Raw genomic sequence first — 18445 nt, 5'->3', positions numbered from 1 at the left:
CCCAGGAAAGGAGTCCTGATTCTGGGGAGGAGAAGCCAGTGGCGTGAGACCCGGAACAATGTGTCTCCAAGGCCTTTGGGGGCTGGTCCTGCATGGGTGGGATGCTGGGGGGCTTGGCCCCAGAAGAGCCACTCAAGAACTGTTTTGTTCCTTCCGTTCCTGGTAATTTGTTAGTTTTCCAACTAAAACTAGTTTCCCATCATAAATAGTGGACTCCTTCTGTTCACAGGGGTGGTTGCCTGACTTGATGGCTGTTCTGCATGTGTCACGCACGGTGTCGAGGGTCTCACGTTGCTGTTATCACAAATACGTCTTCACTGTCTGACTTGCACCAGGCAAGGCTTATTACTGAGGACACAGCTGTGAACAAAGCAGCTAGACCCCTTCCTTTTAGGGAGCTCAGAGCCTAAAAGAAGGGAGAACTAAGGGCAATCAGGTGTTTTTTTTTTTTTTTTTGAGATGGAATTTCACTCTTGTTGCCCAGGCTAGAGTGCAGTGGCACAATCTCGACTCAACTGCAGCCTCCACCTCCTGGGTTCAAGCAATTCTCCTGCCTCAGCCTCCTGAGTAGCTGAGATTACAGGCGAGTGCCATCACACCCAGCTGTTTTTGTATTTTTAGTAGAGATGGGGTTTCACCATGTTGGCCAGGCTGGCCTTGAACTCCTGACCTCAGGTGATCCATCTTTCTTGCCCTCCGAAAGTGCTGTGATTACAGGAGTGAGCCACTGCGCCTGGCCAGGTGAACTCTTAAATAATTAAGTTGGCAGGAAAAGAAGCGCACTCAATGACTTTTAAGAGGTGAAAAATGCTACACCCAGTTCACACCAGAAGAAACTGAGGCTTGGAGGAATTGAGTCATTTGTGCAAGATTGCACCTCCAATAAGTGATAGAGCTGAGACTTAATTAACCTTGACTTCAAATTCATACTGTTAACCACTTGGCTATGAGGCACCTCTAGGGGTCTGGCTTGGAGTATATCATCATTTTGTGGGGGCTTCCTTGGTGGTGGTTTTAGTTTTCTCATCTTTCAAATGAGGGTGTCGTGGTAGGTGGGTTCCCAAGGAGGAACAAATGAAAGGCTGTTGCAGGCCGGGAAGTCAGTGACGCCGTCAAGCCTTGTCTGCTGGAAGGTGCCTCTCTCCCGGGACTCAAACCAATTCTGTTCACTTTTCCCTGTCCCCTGAGGACAGAGCCTTTGGTATCACTTAGCATTAGACTCAACCAGAAGCCAGCAGCCTTGCTAGATCTGACACAGAATGAAAGGTCCTGAGCTGGGTGGGGGAATAGGGAGAGGATCAAAACAGTGAAGTGAGCAAACCCGTAATAAACCTGGCATTCCTGAGAGGAGAAACCGCAAGGTCCGACTTGAAAGGGCTTGGCTGGGGTTCCCACTGTGCTGACAAAAGCAGGAGGGGCCGCTCCCCCTCCAGCAGCTGGGCTCTGCTCTTGCCCTGCAGGTAGCCTGCTCTGAGGCAGGACTCGCAGGCCCGCCCCCAGCAGCTGTGTGCACCACCTTCACTTCAAAGTGAGCAGTCGCAGCCCCAGGCTGTGAGCAGGAACCAGAAAAACATATTCTGCTCCTAGCAACACATTGCAAATGAAACTGGCAGATGCCAACTTGCAGGGGAGTCTCAATACTGAGTTCTCCCTGTGGGCCGGGAAGCTTACCCCCAGGACCCCACTAGCCCGTGTTTCCTCCAAACCCAGCCTAACGCCCAGAAACACAATCGAGGGCCAAAACCTCTGTGCAGGTTGGAAAGGAGTATTGTTTAAATTGGGCGCAAAGATCCACCTCTAACACATCAAAAAAGGGAAGAAGGGAGGCAAGGATGGGGAGGCCCTTTCAACAAACCCGATAGGAGAGGACAGCATACTTCTTACGTTTAAACAAGGTGGCTGCTTTAGCAAATATAAGTGAATTTTAACGTTTTGTAGATTCACAGCAGGACGCGGTGGCTCATACCTGTAATCCCAGCACTTTGGGAGGCCAAGGCAGGTGGATCACTTGAGCTTAGGAGTTTGAGACCAGCCTGGGCAACACGGTGAAATCCTGCCTCTACAAAAAACACAAAAATTAGTCAGGTGTGGTGGCCTGAGGTGACAGGATCGCTTGAGTCCGGGAGGCAGAGGTTACAGTGCGCTGAGATTCACGCCACTTTACTCTAGCCTGGGCTACAGAGCAGACTCTGTCTCAAAAAAAAAAAAAAAAAAAGAGAAAAAAACCCAGTAGATTCTTGTTAGACAAGAAGTAGAGAAAATGCCATAATATTTTATTTTCTTTACTTCTTGAGGGTTTATAGCCATTTTTCCTTTGCACTTTTTGGTTTTTAAAAAATTATAAGACACTACATGCTTCTCATAAGGTATTTACATAATTCAGAAGTGTGTGAGGTATAAGTGAAAGAGAAAGAGACCTCCCCTCCCTCTTCCCCATCACTGCAGCTGCGCTAGCTCCATCTTCATGGGTCTTGCTTTATTGTTTTTTTTTTTTATTATTTTTTTCTTGAGATAGGATCTCCCTCTGTCACCCAAGCTGGAGTGCAGTGGTGCCATCAAAGCTCACTGCAGCCTTGACCTCCTGGGCTCCAGGGATCCTCCTGCCTTAGCCTCCCAGTGTGTTAGAATCACAGGTGTGAGCCACTGCTTCTGGTCTGGTCTGCTTTTTACGCTGCAACCTTTGGATCCTGGAATTGCTCCTTCCTGCTCCAAGTCCCTTGCACTTCCCCTTCTCTTAGCAGCTTGATCCCCCCTTGTCCTCTTTCTTTCTGTACTCTCCTCCCTTCGCCTCCCAAATCCAACCTGGCTAACTCTCCTGCAGGCTTCAGATCGCCCTCTGAACATCTTCCTCGGCTATACCCCTGTGTCTTGACTCCTGGTTACCATGTGCCCACAATTCCACATGGCACGTGGAATGACTGAACGAATGAATGACTCCCCATGGGGTTCTCTCTGTTACCTATTCCTTGTATTTTATCCCAGGTACCTTTCTATTCGTGCCCAAATTAGCAACATGTCTGGACTAAGACCTCACTCTGCAGACTGGCATTGCTGTCTTTGGTAATAATAGGAACTGAGATTTGCAGACAGTCAGACACTGGGCCCAGTGCTCCAGGCACAAAATCTCATTTACCCCCTCCCATTTTATAGCAGAGAAAGTTGAGTTCCGAAAGTATAAAAATGGCTGGGTTTTGTAGAGATGCAAGTGACAAGTACCGACGGGAAGGGTTTCTTTGATTTAAGCTGCTATATGATATTGCCTCAAAGTCAAGGTAACTTAGCATTGATGAATTAATTTGCTCTTTGTTTTTGTAGCCAGTGGTCATGTACCAGGATGTGTGATGTAAACCATATAAATAAAATAAAAATAAGTCTAATGTTAAGAAGATCACCAAAATATTTGCAAACCTATGGGTCATCTTATTAACAAAAGCAGGATGTTCGTTCATTTTTAGAGAGAGTACTGTCACGCAGGACCACATACCCAACACCAGCTAGCATGACTGTCAACTCATGGCCAACTTTTTTCATCCACATCCATCCCCTTCTCTACCCTCACACCAGATTATTTTGAAACCAATCCCAGGAATCATATTGTTAATAAGTTTTTCAGTGTGTTTCTAAAAATAAGGACTCAAACACATTCTAATTCCATTATCACACTACACTGTATGTTAGCAATCATTCTTTAATATTCTTTCTGTTGAAACTGCCCCAATTGTTTCAGAAATTGTTTTCTTCTCATGTAAAGAAATTATCTATTCTTAATTGACAAATAAAGATTCTATATATCTATCCTATACTACATGTTGTTTTGAAATATGTATCCATATTTAGCTTGATTAGCTAAATCAAGCTAATGAGCATACGCCTTAGCTCACACACTTATCATTTTTTGTGGTGAAAACACACACAGGTGGTCCTAAAATCTACTCTCAGTGATTTTCAAGAATATAATACCTTGTCATTTACTGTAGGTACCATGTTGTACAGTAGATCTCTTGACCTCATCCAACCTGTTAAGCTGGAATTGTATCTTTAGACTCCTAACTCCCCAGAACCCTAGCCCCAGACTCTAGTGCCCACCATACAACTTTGACTTCTTTGAGTTTGCCTTTTGTAGATTTCACATATGAGACCATGCAGTATTTGTTTCGTTTGTTTAATTTGTTTTCATCAAGATATGAATAAGGCTTATCCACAGACGGCTGTTGGTTGATATGTCTCTTAAGGTTCCTTCATTCTATAGATCTTTTCCATTTTTTTTTCCTTGCAATTTACTTCTTAAAAGAACAGAGTCATTCTTCCTAGAGAGTTTTGTGCAATAGGGATTCAGGGATTGCATCCCTGTGATATTATTCAGTATGTTTTCCTGTTTCAGGTATTCCTTATAAATTTGGGTTGGATTTGGAGGCATAACTGTTTCTGGTGTGATTTTTTTTAATATAAAAATATTTCATAGGTGGTTTGAAATATTTATTTTTTATTTTTAGGCAGAGTCCTGCTCTGTCACCCAGGCTGGAGTGCATCGGAGTTATCTCGGTTCGCTGCAACCTCCTCCTCCTCAGTTCAAGTGATTCTCCTGCCTCAGCCTCCGGAGTAGCCGAGATTACAGGCACCTGCTACCACGCCCAGTTAATATTTGCATTTTTAGTAGAGAAAGGATTTCGCCATGTTGGCCAGGCTGGTCTTGAACTCCTGACCTCAGGTGATCTGCCCACCTCAGCCTCCCAAAGTGCTGGGATTACGGTGCCTGGCATAGAGTTGAAATATTTAGAACCTCCATTATAACCTTCCAGAACTTCTGTGGCTGGGGCTTCCAGGTGGAGAACTTCAGAGCTGGCCTTAGCCTCTCGTTCACTGAAGTAGCAGCCAAGCCTGGGAGGCTAAGTCACGCTCAGCAAAATCCCTGCAGCCTGCAAAATCCCTTCACGGACGACTGACCCAGACAGAGAAATCTGCGGAGGGCTTTAGCAGAAGCAGTTTACCTCTTCTGCACTGAATCGCCCTGGGGATTTGCAGGGAGGTTCCCGACCTGGTTTGCTTTCTGCTTGCTAGCACGCAGGGTGGCTTTGTGCCACGGCCCAGCCTGACTCATCCTCTCTGCTTTTTATTTCTTTCCTCCTCACACCCTCGCTGAGCTGCTAATTGCTCTCCTCCACCCTGCCCCTTGGTCGGAATCCTGAGGCCCTGACCCTGAGACACCCTACCGCAAGTGTTTTCCAGCCGGCTCCAAACCTCTCTGCTTTATTTGAAAATCAGTCAACGTGAAACAGAGACTTGCTGTGATTTAAGGAGACTTTTAAAGCTCTAATTTCCCTTCTCTCCCTTCACTTCTTTTTCTTTTTTATTGTTTGTTTTCCATTTTGTAAACACTTCTTGGCAACTGGTTTTGAGAGAAAACGACCCTTTTGCAAAGGACCAGAAGGCATGTCCAGTGTTCAAACCCAAGGTGACGAAACCCCAGAGGTGTTCCCTTTCGCATCTCTGTCTTCCACTCCCAGGCACACAGCAGAAAGGCTGCCTGATTTACACATCGGCAGGTTTATGATTCATCCAACAAACGGTATAAGCACCTTCATGGTTCCCAGGGCCCTTCTTAGTAATGGAGATTCAACCAAGCTCAGCATCACCAAGTGTCTGCATTCACATTGCTGGGGAAGGCAGATTAAAAAAAAAAAAAAAAGTCCAGGAACAGTGGTTCATTCCTGTAATCCCACCATTTTGGGAGGCTGAGGCAGGAGGATCAGTTGAGCCCAGGAGTTTGAGACCAGGTTGGGCAACAAATGCAAAACATTTTTTTTTTAATTAACTGGACATAGTGGCTCATTCCAGGAGTTCTAGCTACTTGGGAGGCTGAGGCAGGAGGATCACTGGAGCCTGGGATGTTGAGGCTGCAGCAAGCTGTGATCAAGTCACTGCACTCCAGCTTGGATGACAGAGGGAGACTCCATCTCTAAAGAAAAACAAAGAAAGAAAAAAATACACAATTTAAATTCAATCATGATGTGTGAATTTAAATACACAATTTAAATTCAACCTGGATGGTAGGAAAGTGGGGACTGGGCAGGAAAGTGCAGTGAAGCGGGGAGAAAGGAGGGCAGAAGACCCCTGTCTCAGGGGGGGAGCTTGGAGCCAAAGCCTCAGCTATGAGGAGGATCCAAGCTGATGAGCTCCAGGCAGAGGGAGCGCCCCATGGAGAGATTCACTGGGACGGCTTACGGTCAGAGAGCAGGCCAGCACTGCCGGAGAGATGGGCGGGGGCCTATCGGCCACAGTGAGGAAATAGGACTCTTTTCTAAGGCAGCGATTTCAGTGGGGGCGATTTTGCCCCTCAAAGGACATTTGGCAATGTTGGGGAGATCTTGGCTCACTGCAACCTCTGCCTCCAGGTTTCAAGCAATTCTCGTGCCTCAGCCTCCCAAGTAGCTGAGATTACAGACATGCACCACCACATCCAGAGAATTTTTGTATTTTTTTTTTTTTTTTAGACGGAGTTTCGCTCTTGTTACCCAGGCTGGAGTGCAATGACGCGATCTCGGCTCACCGCAACCTCCGCCTCCTGGGTTCAAGCAATTCTCCTGCCTCAGCCTCCTAATTTTTGTATTTTTAGTAGGAATGGGGTTTCACCATGGTGGCCAGGCTGGTCTTGAACTCCTGGCCTCAGGTAATCCACCCACCTTGGCCTCCCAAAGTGCTGGGATTACAGGCATGAGCCACCACCCCCAGCCTCTCAGGAAGCATTTTAAAATCATCTTTATTGAGATCTAATTCACACGTCATAAAATTCATTATTTTAAAGTATGCAATTTAATGGTTTTTGGTATATTCACAAAGTTGTGCAAGCATCATCACAATCTAATTTTGGAACATTTTGTCTTCCCTGAAAGAAACTCTGTACTTATTAGTAGTTTCCTCTCAGTCTCCCTCCCCCAGCCCCTGGAAGCCACTCATCTCCTTTCTGTCTATGATTGTGTCTGTTCTGGACATTTCCTATAAATGGAGTCATACAGTGTGTGGCCTTTCGTGATCGGCTCCTCTCACCGGGTGTAGTGCTTTCAAGATTCTCCCGTGTTGTAAGTATATATCTGTGTTTCATTCCTTGTTATGGCCACATATTTTTCCAGATGGACCACATTTAGTTCATCCACTCATCAGTTGGTGGACATGGTTGTTTCCATCTTTTGGTTGTTAGAAATAATGCTGCTATGAACATTCATGTACAAGTTGTAGACAGAGACATGTTTTTATTGCTCTTGGGTAGATACCTAGGAGTGGAATTGCTGGGTCACATGGTGAGCTCGGTGTTGAGCTTTTGGCGGAGGAGAGCACTCTGCGATCTGGGGATGCTGTCGTTGGCTTGCTCTGCCGTTTCCCTTCTTGTCTGGCCTCTCCTGCTGGCGTCCTAGGTGCCAATCAGAACTTTGCCCCTTCCCAACTGTTGGATCTTGAGCAAGCGATTTACACTTCTTGGAGCCTCCATTTTCTCACCTGTAGATGGGAATAAAGATGAAATGGGATTATTCATAAAAAGAACTTGCTCTAGAGCCCGGCAGTTAATGGGTTGAAGCCCTGTTGTTGCTAGTGGCATCTGTGAGTGCGCATTGTGAGATCTTCTTGATATAATTAAATGTACTGGCAGATGCAATTGCCAGCAGTGTTGTGATGAAGATTCCTGTGCTTGTCTCCTGGGAAGGACACGGGAAATGCACATCTTCACCCCCAGTGGAGTTTGTCAAATGAATCTCTCAAGCAGCGAGCCAATGCACACTCCCAGTGGAAGAGTTTTCACCACATCATTCTTGCCGAACCCTGACAATGCCAACGGCCCTTACCTTCAGCACATTTGGTGGGCGTGACAGTGCCACCTTATGGTTTTGATTTGGATGCCGGATACTTTACCTGGATTGTGTTACTTAGCATTTGTAGACACTTTGTGAGTTTCATACTAATGCGATCTCCATTTTGCAGAGGAAGAAACAGGCTTTAAAAAGTAAAGGGCTGGCCCATAAGATAGGAAGCCAACAGTCTGGTTCCAATGCCCAGGCTCTCCACCTGAGCTTTACTCGGCCTCCCCTGGGGCCTGAGGCTGACAAATAAACGTGAAGAAGACCCCAGGGTGACTACTGAGATGATCAAGGAATTTAAGAACTAGATTCATGCTTTTATTCAGCAAACACTTATTTGTGCCTGGCTCTGTGAACAAAATAGTCTATTCCCAGGGCTTCCAGTCCAGTGTGGAGAGACAGCAAATAGAGCTATGACATCACATAAGCTCTGGGAGAAAAATCAAGCAGGTGAAGGGGCTGCAGGGTGATGTTTATATGAGGAGGTCAAGGAAGGCATCTTGAGGAAGGGACATTTGGACAGAGACCTGGACATTTGGACAGGAAGGGACATAGTGAGGGTGTGAGCCACGTGGCCAGCTGCAGGAAGAGCTTTCTGGCAGACACAATAGCACGCCTGCATGGGGGCGGGGAGCATGATTGGGGTATTCAAGGAATACCAAGGCAGCCATGGTAGGCAGAATTCTAGAGCTGGCCCCTGATTCACATTCTCTGATTATCCAACCAAATAGGAATCCAGGTGCTGCTGCAAAGGGTTGGCAGTAGAAATTAATGTCCCCTATCCTAACATTGATCTTCAGATATGAAGATGACCCTGATGGGCCTAATCTAATCAGAGGGGCCCTTTAAGAGTAGAGGAGCCTCTCTGGCTGGTGCGGGAGAGGTCGGAGGGTTTGGAAGCATGGAGAGGATTCCAGGTGGCTAAAGATAGAGGAAACCACCTGACAAGGAATGCAGGTGGCCACTCCAGGCACTGAGAGCTGCCCCCAGCTGAAAGCCACCAAGGAAATGGGGACTATAGTCCTGTAACCACGAGGACCTGAATTCTGCGATTAGAGAAATTAGCTCAGAAGAGAAGCTGAGCTCCAGGTAAGAACACAGCTGGCAACACGTGATTTCAGCCTAAGCAGAGAACCCAGATGTACTGTGCTAGATTTCTGACCTACAGAGCCCTGAGCTTATAAAACAGGTGTTGTTTTAAGCTGCTAAATCTGGGGCAATTTGTTACACAGCAGAGAAAACAAATATAAAAGTTATATAGCTAGGACAGAGGGCGCAAGGGGCAGAAAGAAGAGGTGAGGCTTGGGAGGGACTGATGGCCATGGTGAGGGTTTTGGTTTTCATGCTGGGCGAGGCGGGAAGCCACCAGAAATGGGTGACTCTCAGGCAGCCTGGCCCTCTGCCAGATGCTTGCCTTCTCGAAGGTTCCATCCTATCCAGGTTTTGTTCCACCATCACAGCCTGCTTCCCTACATTTGTCCATCTATCGATTGATGTGTGTACATGAGTCAGTCAGGCCCTGTTGATTGCAAGGGGTGGGAAACCAGCACAAAGTACTTATTCTCCAAATCCAGGGACTTCAGGCTGAGCTGGATCCAGGAACTCAACTATGAATTTCCAAAGCCTGTGTCCTTCCCTCCCTGCCCTTTGCCCTCTTCTTTGTGCCTGCATTTTCTGGTGGGCTTCGCACACGGAGGCCTTCACCTGCCATCCCAGTGATCCAGGCAGAGAGATCCCACCTTCTCCTCCATGGCTCTTCTAAATGTCTTAGAGATGACATGCCTTGGCCCAGCTGGGTCACAAGGTCACGGTGAAGCCGGTCAGGAAAGCTGGGCAGCCGCGGGGAGAATACATTTAATGGCTGAGCCTGAGCCTTGTGCCTCTTCCAGGAGGCAAGCAGGGCAGAGGGCTCTAGGCCCACCCTGAAACCCCCCGGACTGTGGAAGTGGAGAACGGTTCTTTAGGAGGTCACTGGGGTGCCACCTGTGGCAGGAGAGGAAGCAGATGCTGGTGGCCAAAGCAGCAGATGCCCCTGAGAATGGCCAGCTTGGTCCACGCCTCTGGATGCCGTGCGTGCCCGCACTCAGGCATGGCTTAGAGATTTCTAGAGTGTCGCCCTCTGCTGCGTTCTGATTACCCCCCTTATCTCTGCATCCTATTAGGACTTGGCACAGTCAGAGGGACTTGTGGAAATATGACAGAGCCCTGCCTTTGACCCAGTTGTTTACTGGAGAAATAAATCGAGAAAATCAGCCGAACAGATACTTGGACAGACAGAGCAGCCCAGGGAGGCACATGCAAGACTGGCCTTCGTAAACAAACGTGGCTGGGAAAGTCTGTCTGAGCCCCAAACAAACGAGAGCTGCAGCCAAGCCTGAAGCCCCCTGGAGGTTTCCAGACAGCGAGGATGAGGCCCCCCTGGAGCCGCAGGCCCACTGGGGCTGAGGGTTTGCCCAGGATGACTCAGCCTGTAGGGGTGGTGGGGGTTGACCCTGCCTCTTGCATTTTCCCCTTGCTGTTTTTAAAATGCACTATTGGAAACAGTTCTGGGAGGGGAGGGACTGGTTGGCTTGGAGACGCCCCTTCCCAAATACCAGTAATTATTACAATTGGCCTTGCAAGGGCCTAAGGACTTCATCGGGTCCCCTTCTCCCCGGCACACACATATGACTATCTCGGCATCTTCTCTGCTTGAGCTCCAGCCATAGGGGCCTCCTCGCTGGTCCTCAAGGATGCCAGGTATGATGGTGTCTCAGGGTCTGCGCACCTGCTGTTCCCGCTGCCTGTGACACCCTCCCCACCCCAGCCCTGTGGCTTGGCCTCTTGCTTCCATTAGGTTTCTGCTCAAGTGCTCCCATAAAACCCAGGACTTGTATCAGGCTCCATCTTGATACAGCAGCAAACAGCAAGTACTCCATGCCCCGACACACCAAACGTTTATCTCACACACACAACACCCCCAACTGCATTCCGGGGGCTCTGAGACCCAGGCTGATGATCTCACACACACACAACACCCCCAACTGCATTCCAGGGTCTCTGAGACCCAGGCTGATGGTCTCTCTCACACATAACACCCCCAGCTGCATTCCATGGGCTTCGAGACCCAGGCTGATGGTCTTTCACACACACAACATCCCCAACCGCATTCCATGGGCTCTGAGACCCAGGCTGATGATCTCTCACACACACAACGCCCCGAACCGCATTCCGGGGGCTCCGAGACCCAGGCTGATGGTCTTTCACACACACAACACCCCCAACCGCATTCTGGGGGCTCCAAGACCCAGGCTGATGGTCTTTCACACACACAACACCCCCAACCGCATTCCATGGGCTCTGAGACCCAGGCTGATGATCTCTCACACAAGCAACACCCCCAACCGCATTCTGGTGTCTCTGAGACCCAGGCTGATGATCTCACACACATACAACACCCCCAACCACATTCCGGGGGCTCCGAGACCCAGGCTGATAGTCTCTTGCACACACATAACACCCCCAACCGCATTCCGGGGGCTCCGAGACCCAGGTTGCTGCAGACTCCATCTTCACTTTCACAGCCACGGAGTCAGAGGAAAGGGAGTGTGGCAAGTCACACAGTGACACCTGTCACTTCCATGCACATTTTGTTGGCCAAAGCAAGTCACAGGTATCTGGGAGGAGAGCCAAAACTATGAGTGACTCGCTTAGTGTCACCTCCTTCCTTAGTCACCCTCAGTAAGCAGTACCGCCCTGCTCTAATGCCCTTCCTGCACTGCTCGCCGCCTGACGGTTTGGGTATTTAGCTGTTGTCCCCTCGCTTCCCCCTAGAATATGATGTTCCTGAGGGTGGGGCTTTGTCTGGTTTTGTTCACTGCTTTGCCTGCAATATTTAGGACACTGCCTGGCATTCAATATGCACTCAAATAAGTGTTAGCCAAATGAGTCAGAAGCAGTATGAATAGTTAATATCGATGGGTGCTTACCACCTGCCAGCTGCCATGCTAAGAGCTGTTGGTGCATTTACTCATTTGATCCTTGTCTCCACCTTATGGGGGATGTAGGTCTATATGACCTCCGTTTTTTATATAAGGAAACTGAGGCTCAGAGAGGTTGAGACACTTGCCCAAGGTCACACAGCAAGTGAATGGGCAGAGCCAACCTCTTGACCTACCTCTGAGGGGCCCTCCAACCCAGCCGCTTATGACCAAGAGGGTAGCGTCACTATGTCCAAGCACAGACGTGGAGACGGAGCCTGGTGAGCATTTTCAGAGGGCAGAGGAATAGTGGCAGAAAACAATAAAAGTATCTCAGTTCTTAGGCACCAGGCACGGTGCCAAGGGAGGCACATGCACCTTCTTATGGTCACAAGCATCGCTGGAATCCCCATTGAACAGAGGAGGAATCTGGAGGTGATGTTCCTTTCCAAGGTGCTGCTAGTCTTCGAGAAAGGCTGGGGCCCAGCCGTCCAGAGGTGGAGGCTGGAGCGCTCACCACAGGGCCATGCTACCTCTTTGCTGACCTGTCCATCCAGAGCATTGCAAAAGAGGCATTGATTTCCACTGTCACTGTGCCCAGGGCCCCTCAGCGAGTCAGCGGGCTCTGCTTTCCTCCGCTGTGACTTTCCGAGGCTCCTTGTTGGGGACATCATACAAGCCATTGCCTTATTGCCTAATAGTTTATTACATTCTGTTTTTCCAGCCCAGAAAAGAAGGTGAACTTTGGTGTTTTCCCCCTGTGAATGCTTGTACGTCCAGCCGGGCCTGTCCCTAACCTCTCCCTGGGTTCTGTCTGTCACTCTCCACCCACTCCTTGCCTTTTCTCTGAATGGCTGAGATGAGTAGAAGAGTGTGAGGGCTTCCTGTACAGATGCTGGGGTTTGGCTCTCAGCCCCATCATTTTCCGACTCGGCGCTCCTGAGCGTGTTTCTCAGCCTCTCTGAGCCTCAGTTTTCTTATCTGTGAAGTGGGGATAACGACCGTTCCTACCTCATAGGGTTGAGAGCTAAATGCATCAACCGTGTAAAGACAGGAAATGCGTGCTCCGTCAGTGGAAGAAACCATCATTTCTGAGGCCTCTGGAGGCACCAAATGTCTCTTCTAAAGTGTTTGGGGTCCATGGAAGTTGGCACAATATTACTCATGCCTCACTGTTTGGAAGAGCAAAAAAATCACAAACACTCAAATATTCGCCGATACAATACAAAATTGACTCAATCAATTTTCCCTGTGTCTGCAATGGGAGCCTCTACAGCCGATAACGGAACCACCATATTGCCTGGGGGTACTTCACCTGAAAAAGCTGGTTGTGTCACACACCACATTAGTAAGGTAGATTTTGGGGACGTCACCTTCTGTATTACATATTTCTGAAAAATTTACATTCTTTTATAAGGTAGAGGTTGTTTTGTAGTCAGGAGAAGCGAAAGAGGTGTGAGCCTCATGTAACAGGGTCCACAGGGAGCTTGGGATGTCTGTGACTTTGTTTTTCACTTTCCTTGACTCAGCTTCAAAGAGTTTGGGGCTTCTTAAAGAAGAAACCACCATTACTGGTGTCTTTGGAACTCTTGATTTGCTGCTGAATACAGAGTTCAATGGGTCTGGTAGGTTTGGTTATTGTCTCCTTGTAAGGGCACTGTGAATTTCCCTTCACGTACCCTATACAAATGCTCAGCCCACCGGTCTTCAAATTAAGTTCTGTGCTGCTTAATTTAGTGGCACAGGTGGGAATCACGCCCTTAGCTTCTGTTCGGAGGTAGCAGTGATGGGACTGTGTCCTTCCCATCGCCCATACCGCTTTCTTCTGACTACCTTGAAAACCATATCCATGAAAAACATGGATTTTCATGTAAATCCATGAAAAACATGGATTTACAGTGTCGCCGGCGTTTTTGAAAAGATAGTTATATCTTTGTTAAATGTCAGCAGCATTTTTATGACAAATCACACTGTCTATTTGTCTAAGTGCCAATAACACATTGCCATAATTAGCTTTATAGTAATTTATAGTAATCTTAAAATTTGGTAGTTTAACTTCTTTAATATTGTTCTCATTTTCAAGAATATCTTGGATAGATTATTTTTCATATAAATTTAAAAATCAACTTCTCAATTTCCTTAGGAAAAAATCCTGCCAGAATTCTGTTTGGGGTTAGGATTGGGATTGCACTGAATCTGTAGTTCAATCTGTGGGAAACTGACATCTTTAGTTTCCTTATCCACGAACATCACAAACCTCATCACACACTAGGGCCTGTTGCGGGGTGGGGGGCTAAGGGAGAGATAGGAGGGAGTGGGGGGATAGGAAAGGAATAGCATTAGGAGAAAAACCTAATGTAGATGACAGCAGGATGGTTGCAGCAAACCACCATGGCACATGTTTACCTATGAAACAAACCTGCACATTCTGCACATGTACCCTGGAACTTCAAAAAAAAAAAAAAGAAAGAAAAGAAAACCATATCCATGCGCTTTGCCATTATTTTCTTAGCCCTACACATGGAGGTAGTGCTGGCAGTGGGCAGCCCCTTGAGTTCGATTATTCCGATGCCACTCTGACCCCTACACATTTCCTGTTACGTGGGTTTATCTGCTAGTGCCAGCTCTTCCTTCTATTGAGCAAATGGGTTTCATTAAGAAGCACCATTGGCTCTGAGACCCAGGCCGAGGCAGCCTCCACTTCTGCTTGTACTTTTGGGGTCACGGCATCAGAGGAGAGGGAGTGTGGCAAGTCACATGGTGACACCTGTCATTTCCATGCACATTTTCTTGGCCAAAGCAAGTCACACATGTCTGGAAGGAGAGCCACACAACAGCAATTCAGGCCTTCTCAATTAACTCCTTAGTGTCTTGTTGAGACAGGATAACTTCTGGAAAGAAAATAGCAGGCAAAGGGGACTAGTCACCAAACCTCTTACTGGAGACCTCTGGGATGATGGTTCTATAAGCACTGGGCTTGCAGCGATCAATCGCTTTTATCTCTACCACGTTGGATGGGGAGTCGGCTTGGCAGATCTTTCAAACGATTGGTTCGGGCTACAATCCCATATGCCCCAATCCTAGCAGATGAGACCAGCCGTCATGACCAGGGTCCCTGAGATTAACTCCCCTTCCCAGCTACAGACAACTCATGTTGTTCCTGGTGGTTAATGGCACAGAATCTGCAGCCAGTGTGCCTGATTCACACCCGAGTTCTGCCTCTCCCTAGCTGTGTAGCCTCGGGCAAGTTCTCCATCTCCTTGGGTCTCAGTTCTTCTATCTGTAAGATGCTAATGGTAAGGTTCTCACCTCACCATTACTGTGAGGACTAAGTGAGTTCACACATGCAAAGAGCTTAGACCTAGCACATATTAAGTGCTCAGTAAACAAACATTAGCCATCGTGATTGTTAGTACTGTTATTGTTGTTTTTTGTCTTTCTGTTGTGGTGACGACGCTGGTCACTACAAGCTCATGTTCAAACTCTGCTCACATCTTTCTATGTCCATTTTCATCAATTTAACAACAAGGTCTGTCTGTATTGGCCAAAGGTGACATTCACCGCCTTTCACGGTCCTGGAATTTAACTGCAAAATCAGTTTTGCCTCCCTAGAATGTGAGAATGCCACACACTTATTCGGCTTCATCCATTGCCTGTGATCTCCCGTGCCAGGCCCTTGCACCCTCACTTCGAATGCCGCCCCCCATCCTCTGCTTTGATGGGTGCTGCTCATTCTTGGGGATGACCTCATCCATGCACCCCTCTGCACCCTCACTACCTCTGCCTCTCATGCCCACAGCTCCCAGTGACTCACCACCATCCCTGTGAGCACTTGGATAGAATCTTCTACTGACAGCCAACCATAAACAACTGTAAATAGGTCTCCTGCCTCTAAATAAGGCCATTGGATCACACGGTTGTTAAGGTCCTGTTCACACCAACATGAGTCTTTGGAACATAGCTAAGAAAAGATTGATGATACCTGCATGGAGGAAATCTCAAAACGTGATTTAAGGACATGAAAGAAGACCAGAATCAATTGAGATATATGGCCATATTCATGGATGTGAGGTCACTATTATAAAGATAAGAATGTATCCACATGTACTAAAATTCAGTGAAATTGCAATAATGGCTTTTGGATGTCACATTTCTCTTTTAAGTCCAGTCAAGTGAAGCAGTGGGAGTGGAGAAGGAACAAGAAATCTGTAACTTGCTGTGATCAATTAGTTGTAAACACCGCGGCACATCCTGGACCAGCCAGGATGTTGCATTTCTAGTGGAACTTAACAAGTGGATTCCAAAACTCATTTGGAAAAACAAAGGTGAAGAATAATTCACACAATTTGAAGAAGAATACGTAGGGAGGACATGCCAGGCATCGAGTTGTTTACAAAACTCTAGTTGTTGAGAGAGGCTGATACTGAAATAGTGATAGAGAAATAGATGAATGAAACATAATGGAAACTTACTCCATGACTCAGGTAGCCTTGAAGACAAGGGAAAATAATGAATCATTCAAGAAATAATGCTGGGACAGCTATTTTTTCAGACCTTAAAAAAATTGATTCCAGCCATGTATCATACTCAAAACTCAGTTCAGGATGGATTAAACACCTGTGTGAAAACCAAAACTTCAAAAAGAAAATGTTGGAATATAACTTTTGGGGAGGGAAGGATTTCTTAAATACTTCAGGTAGGAAAGGTAAGGAAGATAGTGGGCAGGCTGTGGGTTCTGGAGTCATCCCAGCTGCCACCTACCAGTAATGTCACGTTGGACATGCTCTTCATCTCTCTGTGCCTCAGTTGGTAAAATGTGGGTGTGCATTTCGGAAAACTAAATCTACTGCTGCCTTTCCCCATTCTTTTTTCACCAGCAAAGTCAGTCCAACTCCCACTGTGTAAGATCAGTGCTCTGGCGAACTTTTTTCTAGTGAACTGTGGAGCCGCATCAAGGCATATCCCCCAATCCCAGCAGTTGAGACCTGAGGGCCTATGTACCATGGCCTATGCTCCCTAAGAAAGAGACACACAAGAGCAGACACTTTTACCAGCAGGTCGTCCAGACTAAACACAATACCTGGAACTGTAGCAGCTCCCTGTTTCCATGAGGGCTTCAGCTGGTGGCATAAATCGGGGAGCACAGAGGTGGAAAGAGCCTGGGTCTCTGAAGAGTTTATGGGGACACTGGTCTTAGCTGGGACTACATGGACATCAGACATCACATTCTGGGAGAAGATACATTGTCCTTATCGTTCAATCCATGAATGCATGATCTGTGATCTGCTGTTAGATTCATTCTGACTGATGTATAACAGTCCTATGTCATGATTCCTTGTAAGAATTAAATGAGGCAGCCAGGCCAGATGGCTCATGCCTGTAATCTTAGCACTTAGGGAAGCCGAGGTGGGTGGATTGCTTGAGCCCAGGAGTTCGAGACCAGCCTGGGAAATGTGGTTGCCCATCTCTACCAAAAATACTCCCCCGAAAAATTAACCAGGCATGGGGTGCAAGCTCATAGTCCCAGCTGCTCTGGAGGCTGAGACAGGAGGATTGCTTGAGCCTGGAGTGTCGAGGCTGCGGTGAGCTGGGGCAACTGCAGTCCAGCCTGGGTAACAGAGGGAGACTCTGTCTCAAAAAAAAGAAAACAAGAATTAAGTGAGGTAACAAATGTTTATAAAGCACTTAGCACAGTTCCTAGTGCCTCCGAGAGCTTGCGAAATGTCAGCTGCGTGGTTGCTGGAACATGGCAGCCCCTCACCGTGGTGACTAAGGCTAACGGTCAGTTAGAGGCACTAACTGCAGAAAAGCCTCCGGCTGGTGTTCAAGGGGCATTACCCCACGAGTCCTCATAAAGGTCATACGAGGTTGGAACTATTATCATCTCTATTTAAAACACCAGGAAACTGAGGCTCAGAGAGGTTAAAGAACTTGCCCAAGGGTCTGCAGCAAGACTGCGGTGGAGCCAGGACTGAAATCCAGGCCAGGCTGAGAACCCGCAGAGCTTATTCGTCTGCTTCAGGACACGGTTTCTGCTAGGACAGGAGCCTTGATGTTCCTTCACGGGGTGCTGGGGAGCATTTTCATGTCATCAACAAATCCTGCTGCATGGAGCGCCCCCCCCCCCCCAGCTCCTAGAGAACCCAGCACCGGCCTCAGCCCTCTGCCTCACTGAGTCATGGCTGGCCCTGGTGCACTGGGAGGTGAGGAAAAGCCAAGAGCCCCTGGCCCAAACGCCTCACTAATAGAATTAGAATGTTCTTGTTAAGAAGGATTTCTTTTTTTTTTTTGAGACGGAGTTTCGCTCTCGTTACCCAGGCTAGAGTGCAATGGCGCGATCTCGGCTCACCGCAACCTCTGCCTCCTGGGTTCAGGCAATTCTCCTGCCTCAGCCTCCTGAGTAGCTGGGATTACAGGCACGCGCCACCATGCCCAGCCAATTTTTTGTATTTTTAGTAGAGATGGGGTTTCACCATGTTGACCAGGATGATCTCGATCTCTTGACCTCGTGATCCACCCGTCTCGGCCTCCCAAAGTGCTGGGATTACAAGCTTGAGCCACCGCGCCCGGCCAAGAAGGATTTCTTTTGGGTACAGCCAAGCAAGCAACATGCTCAGCTTTTAGAAGCAAAAGGACAGA

The sequence above is a fragment of the Saimiri boliviensis genome, chromosome 9 (genome assembly GCF_048565385.1).
Source record: "Saimiri boliviensis isolate mSaiBol1 chromosome 9, mSaiBol1.pri, whole genome shotgun sequence".
Taxonomy (NCBI): Eukaryota; Metazoa; Chordata; class Mammalia; order Primates; family Cebidae; genus Saimiri; species Saimiri boliviensis.
This window is presented reverse-complemented; position numbering follows the sequence as displayed.